This window comes from Typopeltis vanoorti, chromosome 22 (genome assembly GCF_054136105.1).
Source record: "Typopeltis vanoorti isolate ZY-2024b chromosome 22, IOZ_Tvanoo_1.0, whole genome shotgun sequence".
Classification (NCBI taxonomy): Eukaryota; Metazoa; Arthropoda; class Arachnida; order Uropygi; family Thelyphonidae; genus Typopeltis; species Typopeltis vanoorti.
The window spans coordinates 32,276,388-32,289,328 of NC_143570.1; the positions used below are offsets into that span (position 1 = coordinate 32,276,388).

At 35.1% G+C, this 12,941-nt stretch overlaps 1 long non-coding RNA gene across 1 annotated transcript in view; it reads left to right on the forward strand.

Moving 5' to 3' along the window:
* Window positions 1-12,941, forward strand: part of LOC150094283 (uncharacterized) — a 168,862-nt gene that overhangs the window by 19,935 nt on the left and 135,986 nt on the right. Inside the window, exon 2 of the long non-coding RNA XR_016550218.1 lies at window positions 9,807-10,015. This is a non-coding gene — a long non-coding RNA (uncharacterized LOC150094283). The remainder of the gene's footprint in view (window positions 1-9,806; window positions 10,016-12,941) is intronic.

Consider the following 12,941-nt stretch of genomic DNA (forward strand, 5'->3'; position numbering starts at 1 on the left):
TCTACTCCCTAAAGCAAGATGGATCCTCTTCTTTGTAGTATAGTGGTCACGTAAGAAAGAATATAGGGTATAATTGTCAAAGCATAATCAGGCAAATCCTCCACCACTTTGTTTCACATGTCTAATCTTCATTCTACCATGATATATAAGCGAAGACATTACAAAAATGTATCTAAAAACCGTGCTGTATCATCCCTTAATCCTTATTTCTTTCCATCCCCAAATTGTCCCTCAGGGCTGTCTAGTTTTCATAATTCTGTACTTCATTTTGAGGGGAACCCGAAGAACAAACAAAGATTACACGCACGGAATCACGATTCTCAGCGTTCCATTTCACGCGCGTGTAGCACGTGGCAGCTAGATATTTGTCAATAGTGGCATTCCAGCCCAAACCGCCACCTGTCATCACTCTGTAATTATACTACCGAAGCTCGTAGCTGCAGGGAGAACAAGGCGACTCCCGGCGCGCACACAATGCCGGTTACTCAAGCACGCTAACTGCAACAGAAAGAAAAACCAAGTGGCGTCCAAATCCGCATTTTTTATACCTCATAAACAGACATCACCTGACATAAATGCTCGAGCTCGCACATAATCCCTGAAGTAGATTATAAAAAGGCTATTCCAAGTGCTTCTTTTTTTGTTATGGTGGAGGAGAAAAGAAAAAATAAATAAATAAAACTTCATCTCCGGTACAATTGTTAGGATGGCTGCCGTAATGGGCACAGCGTGCTCAGTCTAAATAGCGCAACCTAAAAGGTTAGAATCGCCAAGAAAACGACAGCTTTTTTTTCATAATTTAAAAAATATATATATTTCCCATTTCCGGCTTTTCATTCCAACTATTGTTTACTATTATGATCTGAATGAAAGTTAAATGAAATGTCACAGAAGTAAAAAAAAAAAAATCGTATATAACGGTAAATGATGTATTGCATATTATGGATCACACTTAAATGACGTCACATTCTCAGAGAGAGAGAGAGAGAGATGAGCGGAATGTATTTAGAATGTTGCGATGTCAGGGTCGAATGTATTTTTTTAAATATTTTAATAAGCAAGGAAATAAGTAGCATTGCTGTACAGTGACATTACTGACCAATAATTAATAATTTCATATTCTATCTAGCAAGAGAAGAATTATCTTTTTAAACCGTTCCGCCAAATTCTCTAATAAAAATAAAATAAAACAGACCGACTAAACCAAATTTAAATTGAAAAATTTCAGTAATTTGCTAAATACAAAATTTCAGAAAAATGCCATCCATTAAGAGTAGGGTTTATTCCATCTGAAATCAAATTAAAAATTAAACTGAAGCTAGATAATTTTGCATTTTAGTGGAAGTGAGTTATCTGGTTGCCCTATCCTTTATTTAGGCGGAAGAATTTTTTAAGAATTTTTTCTGACACCCTGTTAATTATGGTGGCCATTTCTATTTCGATGATCCACAATTTAGAAGAGTTTTAAGATTATTCACAGATTTCCAGATTGTCCAATATCCGATTTTTTACTACCATTTTAATGTTCAAGGTGCTGTGTGCGCTTTAATTTCTTACTTGCATTTTCAGTCAAACAATTTTGATTTCCCAAACGAAGGCCACTTGCTTTAGGAACTCCAATTTTTTTTAATTTTTTTTTTTTTTTTTTACAATTTTGTATTCTACCCTAGTCTGATACAAATCGGAGTTGTATGTTTTATTTATACATGCAGTGGAATAGAAACCCCCCCCCCTACACACACACACACACACACACACACAAAAAAATCATCTTGATTAAAGCGTTTCTTCTATGAAAAAATCGCTTCAAATTATGAATTGAGGGGGGGGGGAAATCCTGAATTTGAAGAGCAAAAAAGTTTGCAGGATAAAATAAAATTTTATGACAAGCCTTGATAGGTGACTATATAAAGCAAAATTGGTCACATTCTGCTATTTTATTCCCTTCATCCTAGATAGACTATCCTAAAATGAAGAAAACTGCAAATATCCTGGTTGCCTCTTTAGCGTATTTAATCACCTATTATTATTATTAAATATGGGCGCCTCCATGGAGCCATAGACGCATTGCGGGGATCCATTTCAAAAACACTAATTATCAATACCTATACAATGCATGTCATATTTTGCATTGAAAGCATTCACCGACCAAGCACACACAACTGACTCTGGCAATCTATACCACTCATTCACACACACACACACACACACACACAAACTCTCTCTCTCTATCCAAGCAAGAATTTTAGACCTCACTCCCTTACTAACCACACTCTTACTCAATTTTCACGGACGATCTCTAATTTTCCTTACATTATTCATATATTGAAATATTTCCTCCACATCAATCCTGTAAGTCCCCCCCCCTACCCCTACGCAACTTATGTCTCTATCATATTGCCTCACTTATCCGCCGATCAACCAGCCTTGATCGGCGGATAAGATCAATCCACAAATCTTCAATCTCTGCACATATGGAGCATCATACAAACCTGTCGCTATCTTGGTCACTCGCCTCTGAATTCGCACTTCATCCACAACTCCAAGAAACCAAGGCGACCAGATCTGTGACCTGTGATCCAGATTAGGCTTTATCAAAGCCTTATAAAGAGGAATAATAGCCTACTTATCTCTGGATGTCAGGTGTTCTTCAATAACCGGATAATTCTATGATCTGTTTTTAGCCAGGTTTTTTTTCCCCCTCAGAACTTCAACTCCCTATCCAGAACATAGCCAAATCCCTGGCTTCAATTTCCTGAAATACACTTTCATCAATATGGTACACAACTGATAATCTTTCCACTTCAAAAATGTATAACCCTACACTTTGGCGCATTAGACTGGCTTCCATTCTTCTTTCCCCATACTTCCAGTTTGTTTAAATTATGTAAAATATAATCTTTACTGACTATTTAATATTGCATCATCTGTAAACAACTGAATATTATCCTTCATATCATTTCTTAATGAACAAATTAAATAATAGTCGCCCAAGTACAGAGCCTAGTGGCTTGCTACACTGTGACTAGTGTGGCAAGCCACTAGTCACAGGCCTTCAGCAACACCCTGCTCTTGACTAAACTACTGTCTGGTATCTGTCCAACAACCCGCTCTCTTATCGACATCACCAGCTTCTTGTCGTAATTTGATGTAATTCATATATCAGGATTTCATTCGGTATCCTGTGAAATGTCTCTGCGAAGCCTAACAGTATCGCGGTGTGGTTATTAACTTTATTCAACTCAGTTGTCATTTTAGTGATAAGTTACTGAAGATGACCTAAAGTTCACAAAGCCATGCTTCCCCTATACATTATCCCATTCCTATCCATCCATTCCTGAAATTTTGTCTTCAAGTAACTTCTCCAATACTTTGACCACCACTCCTGAAATGCTAATTGGTCAATAATTAATTACTTCTGTCTTGAAACCTCGTTTATGCAATGGAACTATTTTCATCTCCTTCCATTCCCTTGTGACTCTACCCAATCTTAAAGTAAACAATCTAGTCAAAAGCACTACCAATTCCACTGCACATTACCCACTCTCCACTTATTGAATTTATTTGCTGATACATATCACCCACATCATCCTTTGCATTCCCTGATCTGTAGCAGAAACCAGCAAAATACTTTGTCCTGTTAACCTGCACCTCACACCAGACAGCCTCAAATACAGGCCGGCAACTCATTTGATATCAGTAATACTCCTCCCCTCCATCCTATCTACCCTAAAAATCCTATAATCTTCACTATCTATCTTCTTCTTCTTCAACCTTCTGGTTCTGTCCACTGCTGGACGAAGGTCTCCCCCATGATTTTCCAGATCACTCGGTTTTCTGCCTCTCCCATCCATCCCACTCCTGCGATTTGTTCTAGTTCATCTCTCCACCTTCTTCTCGGTCTTCCTCTTTGTCTTGCTCCATCCATTGGTCTCCACTCTGTTGTTTTTCTAGTCCATCTCCCGTCACTGCATCTGGCAATACGGCCAGCCCATCTCCATTTAGCCTGTTTAATGTATTTTACAATATCCATGATACCTGTTTGAAATCTTATCCAGATATTTGTCTTCCTATCTCCCATTATATTCCCATACGATGTTGTGTTGTTCTCAGCTTTTTGTTTAGGGCTTCTACATGGACTTCTGTTAAAGTCCATGTTTCTCCTCCATATGTTAGTTCAGGAAGTATGCACTGATCGAAAGCTTTCCTTTTCAGACTCACTGGAATGTCACTTCTGAATATGTCTCTCATTTTCCCATAAGCCATCCATCCATCCATGGCGAATTCTTCGTTCAATCTCTTTTCTTTAAGGATAACAATCAGCTCAAATATACATATGAAGTAACTTGTTCTATTTCATGGTTTTCAACTTTGATAGTTCTATGGTTTATGTATTTATTCATCATTATTTTTGTTTTTTCTCTATTTATTTTTAATCCAATTTCTCTGGAGGCTTCATTAGCTGATTTAGCCTTTCTTCCAGATCTTCAAGATTATCTGCTATCAGGACAATATCATCTGTAAATTTCAGCTGATGCAGCCTTTCTCCATTTATGTTTATTCCTTTTGTTTCCCAATCAAGGCTTCTAAAGACTTCCTCTAGTGCAGCTGTAAATAATTTGGGAGATATGGTGTCGCCTTGCCGGATGCCTTTTTGTATTGGGAACTTTTCACTGTTTTTATATAATTTAATTACAGAAGTTGCATTATTGTAAATATGTTTTAGTGTTTCAATATATGGTTTCTCAGTTCCCTGGGTTTCAAGTGATTTTAGTGTTGCAGATGTTTTAACTAAATCAAATGCTTTTTCGTAGTCTATATAGGCCAGACATAATGGTTTATTGTATTCAATTGATTTTTCAATAAGCTGTCTTAATGTGTGAATATGGTCCAAAGCATTGTAATTCTTTCTAAATCCAGCTTGTTCACAGGATTGCATTCCCTCTAGTTTAGATTTTATTATATTATTTATAATTTTTGTGAAAACTTTATATATGGTGGGGAGTAGGCTTATAGGTCTGTAGTTTTTAATTTCTTCTTTATTGCCCTTCTTAAAAATTAATATCAGAAATGAATTGTTCCAATTTTTCGGAATTTTTCTCTGTTTTAGGCATTTACTAAAGAGTTTAGTCAGCTGTTTGATGACAGGGCTTCCTCCGAGTTTTAAGAAGTCTACCATAATTCCATCTTCTCCTGGGGTCTTTCCATTCTTCATTTCCCGCAGTGCATTTCCACTTCACCTTGTAAGATCTCAGGGGCATCATGTTCTTCCTCACTCGAGTTATCCATAGATGATTCTTGGATGTCCCGGTCTTTCTCTTCATTGAGTTCAGTATAAAATTCCTGAATTCTTTTGATTACTGCATCTCTATTTTTTATAAGTTCACCATTTTTTTTTCCTCTTACAGCAGCTATTTCCCTTGTTCCAACTGATAATGTTCGTCTTAGGACCTTTATATTACTATTGTTTTCTATTGTTTCTTTAATTTTCATGTTTCATCCTTTTACGTATAGTTTTACAAATTTCCGCATATTCTATTTTATTGGTGTCATCTAAATCTCTTCTTTTCTTCATCAGATCTAAGGTTTCCTGTCTTAGTTTTTCCTCTCCTTGGTGCCTTTTTACACCTCCTCTTTCTATTTCTAGTGCACAATTCAATATAGATTTTGTTAATATTTCATTAGCATCATCCATGGTAGTAGCTGTGTTTACCTTTTTTTAGTTCATTTTTGAGTTATTCTCTATTACAGCTTTTATTGTGGTAGAGGTTTCTATGCCAATAATTATATCATCCTCAGTCAGCCACGTTTCACTAATACCAATAACTTTGGCCAATAGGAACTAACCAGTGGCGCACTCAGGATTTAATCTTTGGGGGGGGGGGGGGGAAGATCACCCAAGATTTAATCTTGGGAGGACCGAGTTGAGTAGACGATTTGAGAATACACACTACATACACATTGCATACGACCTGTGACTGAGCATCTGCAGTGATCGCCAATACAATGATACCCGTGATCTTCTCTGGCCCGGCTCGGGCAAACGAAGTAGCGCTCGGTCCGCCCGAGCACTACTTCGTTCACCTTGCGTTCACAGCGGTCGTGATTCCCGAGAGCTATTGGGTATTCCCACCTTATGTGACCGCTAATTCATAAGTAGTATAGAAATAGAAGACACGACACAACATAAACAAAAAAATGAATTTTAATTAGAAAAAGTTTTTTGAAAAATTTTCTAGTGTAGTTTCCTTTTTCTTTTTTGGGAGGCCGGGCCCCTTGGCGTGGCACTGGAACCAGGGCTGTCGCCATATTAGATTGCGCCCTGAGGCAAACAATTAAATATCGCTCTGATGGATTATAAGACAAAAAAAAAAAAAAATAAGAAATTCTGCAATTGCTATTTTGTTTTTATTACAAGAGAAACATTAATGCAAAAAACGATATTATATAGTAATATTAATTAAATGTTTGCTCTCTACGGAGATATCGTTTAAAAACTGTTTATAAGCTCTTCTAAATTTAAATTATAAGCTATGTCCTCTTCTATCGATATAGTTGCTAAACCCACCAATCCTTCTTGATGTTCATTGGTGGGGGTCATTGCTGTTCGCAAATAATTTTTAATCAGTTTAAGCTTGGAAAAACTTCTTTCAGCACTTGCTACGCAATGGCTGAACGAGCGCTCTTATTAAGCAGCGCTGTCAGGGTGTAGCATAGAGGCAGGCTGCCTCTATGCTACACCCTGTCGACGGTACTGACTGGAACTAACCAATGCTAAAAATTCTGCCCTCTTGTTGAAAACACTTCTGGCATTATTGAGACTTTTTTTTTTTTTTTTGATCATGCGTGGTGTGTATATGATAATAGAAAATAGGAGAGGAAAAAATAAATGACTAAATGCTTAAAAAAGAAGAGGCACATATTGAACGTCTAATTGAAGAACATTTAAGTTAAACTAATTTTTTTAAATTCACTCTTTATATCATTTTAGAGAGAGAGAGAGAGAGAGAGAGAGAGAAAAATAGCATTTTGATAACTTAAGTGATAAAATAATATGGTCACGGAAGAGTAGCTGTCCCCTCTCTAGTTTTAAAATTAGAAATTGTAATAATTTAATCAAGGAAAGGGTCATGTATGAACAGGAATTACATAAAATTATCTTGTCCAAACCTGCAAGGAAATTGCTATTAGAACTGACAATGTCATATACTTTGGAAATATAAATTATATTTAAGCGATGAATGATAATTATTTTTATTAACTAGCTAATTCAAACTGGTTAAAATAAAACAAATTCCTATAAACACTTCAAACTATAGTTGCGCCTGTTCTATGCAATTCCTACCGATATGAAATTATATAATATCCGCATTTTTAAATGTTTTATTCTACAGTACTTTACATTAAGACTAGCGGCGTATAAAAACTCAACTTGTAATTTGCTTACTGCGCACTACTCGGGAGGTCCCAAAAATTTTGTGATGATAAGTGGATGTACTAAATATGCTGAACGATGGAGAAAAAAAAAAAAAAAAACGTGGGTCTTCATTTTCAAAAGGATCTTGGCTGAAGGGATGAAAATAACAGTGACCAATTTTACTTTATAGAACCATACATAGAACCATACAAAAATTTCAAACTTTTGTTTGATCCCCCATATAACTTTTTTGGGGGAGATTCATATTTGGCAGTTTTTAATTTTTTTTTGCAAAATTTAAGGCTCTTTTTTTCTCCACGTAGAAAAAATTCTCCAATCAAGATGATTTGGAGCATACACATTCGCTACCTAAAGTAGGTAGTTGCCATATTAGAAAAATTTGTTTGGTGAAAATGCAAATAAGAAATCAAAAAAAGTACACGCCTTGAGCATTAAATCTTTACTTTTTAAAGAATTTTAAATCTTTAATGGTAAGTAATAAAATTCAGAAATTTGATAATCTGGAAATCGGCTGTGATTAATTTTAAAATTCTCCGAAATTGTAAAAATTCTATGGATCGATCCGCCAAATAAAAGCCGACATAATTAATAATGATGCCAGAATAATCTAAAAAAAAAAAAGTTTTATATCTAAACTCAACCTTCATCACAATTAAAAATTACGCAGCTTCATCCCTCTGATGATTTCACATTTAATTACCAATAGATTACCTTAATTTTTTTTTTTGTCAAATTTTGCCTCTGAAAATTCCTCGATTGATGCAAAAATTGAGATAGTTCAACAAATGTTTCGTATTCTAAATACTGAAATCCATCCAGAGGAATAAACCTTACGTATACACATACATATAAAGAGAAAAACAAAGCGACTAGAGAATTTAAATTTAATTAGAGAGTTTCGTTGCGAATTGCTTATGCCACGAACTTCATCGAAAAATAATTTAAAACAGAATATATTATTTAATGTGCATAAACCCACAAAAGCTTTTAAATGCATAGTTGGCTCTATTGTGCATTCAAGATGTAAGCTAAGGGTTAATCATCTGGAACAAAAAGAAGAAAATAATATTTCGAGCCACTTTCAGTCTTGAATGAATTGAAGTGGTTTGAAAAATGACCTTTTTTTTTTTTTTTTTTTTTTCCTATTTCGCAGAAACAAAGTTATGCATAATAATGATGAAAGATAAATTCATTTGTACATTTTAAAGGTAAAAACTTTATGCATTTCCGTTATAACATGATGTGGAGAAAGGGGAAGTGAAGCTCTGAAAGCGAGTGCGAAAGAAAAAAAAGATATAACAGAGGAGAATATAAAAATTCAGAAAGAATGCGTTGAGTGCTGTAAAAGCTTTCAATGTAATCTGAGTTCTTCGAACCGAAAAATCACAAAATGGGGATAATGGCACAAACAATAAAGATCACTTACCCGTTTCGATGTAATTGGAGTCTTCACAATGAATATTATGACTTCTTAACACTCCTTGTTAGATTTACGTAGTTCTCTCGGATAATAGCATATTCAATACACTTCAGAACATTATCTTGAAACAAAAAATCACGCGATTAGATTTCAAAATAAATAATGTGCAATTCATTACTACAATATCTTGATAGCAATACAATTCACAATTTTTTATGCTACCCTTGACACGAAAGGTTGGTTTCCAATTTTCGTGTCGGGGTATCATAAAAAAATGACAGCATGTATTAAAAAATTGGAATATTTTGCTTACTACAGTGTGCACAAAAAGCAGAACATAACCTATACTACCCCAAACCTCAGAGATGTTAGGTTAATAACGGTTCATTTCATTTATGAAATAAAAGAAACACATAGACTGTATATCAACATACTAATAGACGCCATCTCTTGAAATACTTTGCAGGATAACAAAGCTGACAAAACACCCTTAAGGAGGAAGAATAAGTTGATCGCGTCGTTTTTCAGGGCAGGAAAGTTTTTCGTTTGCATGATATCGAACTTACATAATCTGTATCACAGAAAGTGGGGGGGAGGAAGGGAAAGAATACCGAGCGTTCTTTCTTCATAGGCTTGCACTCCTTTATTTGAATTAGGCAAGGTAAAAGACGCTAAATCATTTATTTAGTTGTTTATTTGCGGGAAATTGTTAATACTCGTATAAAACAACGGTGTACTTTTTTTTTAATAATCCAAAAATCAAAGTAATTGAAATATCTTCCCATTGTACTCCAAAACCAAAGCCCTTGATACATCTCTCTCGTGCTATGTTATTATTATTTATTTATTTATTTATTTATTTATTTTTGCTTTATTATATGTTATTTATTTATTTTTGCTTTATTATATGTTATTTATTTATTTTTGACTGCTTTCATTTCCCTCTAGCTTTGACTTCACGCTGAAAAATTGGATAGTTTTCATTTGAACTAAGAATTCTAAGTCCCTACTGGATTACAGATATATCACGGAGCATACATACAGAAACACTGCAGTATTCCGAATTTCATGAGTGTTCATAATCACGTTACCGGATATTAGATGGAATAGTCTTTGCAGTCATGTTTAAAAGACAGCCTGGCAGTACATATAAACAGGTAGATCAACTTCAATTCTATTGTGCAATCAGTGGCGTCATCAACAAACTTGAGGGTTCCTAGCTACAGATAATGTGACAAAATAAGTACTTAGTAATACTTAGAACTTTCTAAAATATCATATAGCTCCTGATATTAGATAATCAAACTGAAAATAGCAAAGCTTTCATGGTAATACAGTATGATAAAAAAAAAATGAACAACCACAACGATATATGTTATGGGGTAATCGGGTTTATTAATAAAGAAATATATGTTTACACATGATATGCGCATCCACAACTATCGGTGGAGTCTTGGTCGAATAAAGTCTTAACATGGTGGTAGATTACGTGCTCGAAATGGGCACCTTGTCTTTCAAGACAGGTTTCGTAGCGCACCAAGATCCTGTGTCATCTTGGAGAACAAGGGTTGGGACATCTGCTGGACATATCGTGTAATTTTATCCCTTAGTTCATCAAGGTTTGAGGGCAGGACATGGTGGAATACCCATTCCGTCAACATATTCCAAAGGAAAGCATCAAGTGATGTGAGATCAGGGATACGGGAATTCTGAGAACCTCGAAATGAACCTCCTGTGGTAGTGTTCTGATAAATAGGCTCTAGAATCACGTGATGTGTGACAGGTTGCTCCATCCCATTGGAATATCTGTGCACTAAATGCAATATTTTGCACGACACATCCTATGCAAATTCTGGGTGAACGGAACCAACACATTCTCGATGTAGCTTTCGCTATTTAAGGTCACAATTACACCACCCTCTTCAATGAAGTAGGGTCCAATTATGCCATAGCCGGAAACCGTACACCATGCAGTGGCCTCGCTGTGAAGTGGTTTCTCTTGGACAAATTCAGGTCTCGAGAAACCAAGAAACCTGTAAGTTCGTCTGTTTATATGAACGCTTAGATGGAAATGCACTTCGTCCGAGAACTGGACATTATGGAGGAAGGACGGATCTTCATAGACATTGGCCAGCACGCGGCACGTGTACATACACAGTATTACTGCCGTGTGCAGCGTAATCCGTCGCTGTTAAACACTAACCCACCTGAATGACTTTCGAAAAGGCGTCCAGCTCCTTAAGAATTCTCTTTAGTGACCGCCTATGTCTCCCAAGTTTTATCTCTGTTAGTCGTTGACTGCGTTTCGGAGACTGTAACACTTGCTCTAGCACACGCTGGTGATTCTCATTTGTGTTAACAGTTCATGGTCTTCCCTCGAATGCTCTTTATATTGCGACAGAACACTCCCAGTATGTCAGAACCTCTCTATTAAGACAGTGATGACAGTAATGCTCGGTGCACGCTTACGGAAACGACGAACAAACTGCTCACAAACATGTCATGTCGTAGACTTGGACCATTTGCTGCACCAATTCCGTATGGGCGAAAATAATGCTCAACAATAACGTCTTTTCTTCCAATGTCAACACAATTGCTAAATATGATGTCGTAGACTCTACACGTGTTCTTCTATTAATGTGCGTGCAGTCGAACGACATAGCGCGTGTACTGAAGGGGATGTCGAAGTTAAGTTCAGTACTTTTTTTTATGCCATATCGTAGTTTTACTTTTTTTTATTTCAACCTATGGGCTAAAAATGAATAGTTTACTCATTTAAATTTATTGTATTAGAAATTACCAATAACTAATTAACACTTATAACTGAAATAACTAATTAGACATACATGGATATTTTTGAAGAAAATTAAATAACATAGCATTTAGCACAGAACTTGATGAAAATAATATGAGACTGGAAATAATGTTAAAAGGTGAATAACCAATAAGTAAGCACAAATAGTCCATGAAAAAAACAATAATAAATAAAAAAATTGTACATTTTAAAAGGTTAAGAATTAAAATTAACGACTGAAAAACTAATATGCACAACAAGCCAGCATCATAAATGACGGTGTGCTGGAAGTTTCGATGGATTCGTCGTCAGATTTTAGACTTAAGATATAAAGCCTGTATTAGTCCTATCTTCAAAATACTAGTGAATTTTAATAAAACTATTACTTTTGGCCTATATATAGGCCAAAACTATATATATATATATATATATATATATATATATATATATATATATATATATATATATATATATATATATATATATATATATATATATATATATAAAACTATTACTTTTAATAGTTTTTATAAATGTTTATATATATATATATAAACAGCAGCAGACTCTCGAGATCTTGAAATGCCACTTTCAGGTCAAATTTTGCCGAACAATAAGCTCTTATAGCAATATTTGTTATGAAATTCATTGTTATATCAGTTTTAAACATTAGGATAAGATAGCGTAGAGCATAAATTATAAATGCAGTTTGATAATTGCTGTTATGGTTAAATATCTTTGAATAAATAACTCATAATTATTACACTTTCTTAGTGCATGCAGTCGATTCTAAAGTGACACGATTTTCTGAAGCCTATGGTGATAACGGCTTCTTTCTATCATAAAAATAGTACTCCCCATAAAAGGAAGAAAATACAAATTTTATTTTATAAATGGTTATAAAATGTAACAAAATTTGTTCCAGACGCTGTGTTATTTTTTTTATTTATTTTATGGAGAAAAGTCTAGCGTCAGCCTTATATACTGTAAAATTAAAACAAATGCTTTTTTCTTTCGTTCAGCGAAATCTCTCTCTCTCCTACTGTACTTCTGTCTGGCCTACTCAAATGTTTTTTAAGCAAATTCAATATTAATCAGTATTTGTAATTGGATATACGTATCTTAGGTATACAGTTCATTTTAAGTTGTTGTATGCCCACAGGAGGGAAAACTGTCAATTTGTGTTCTTCGCATGAGACCGATTAAGTCACTTTCATTTGAAAAACAGTTGAAAACAGTCCGCGCGGTTAGCCTAGTGGCTATGAGCTTCACAACCATATGCCTAGGAA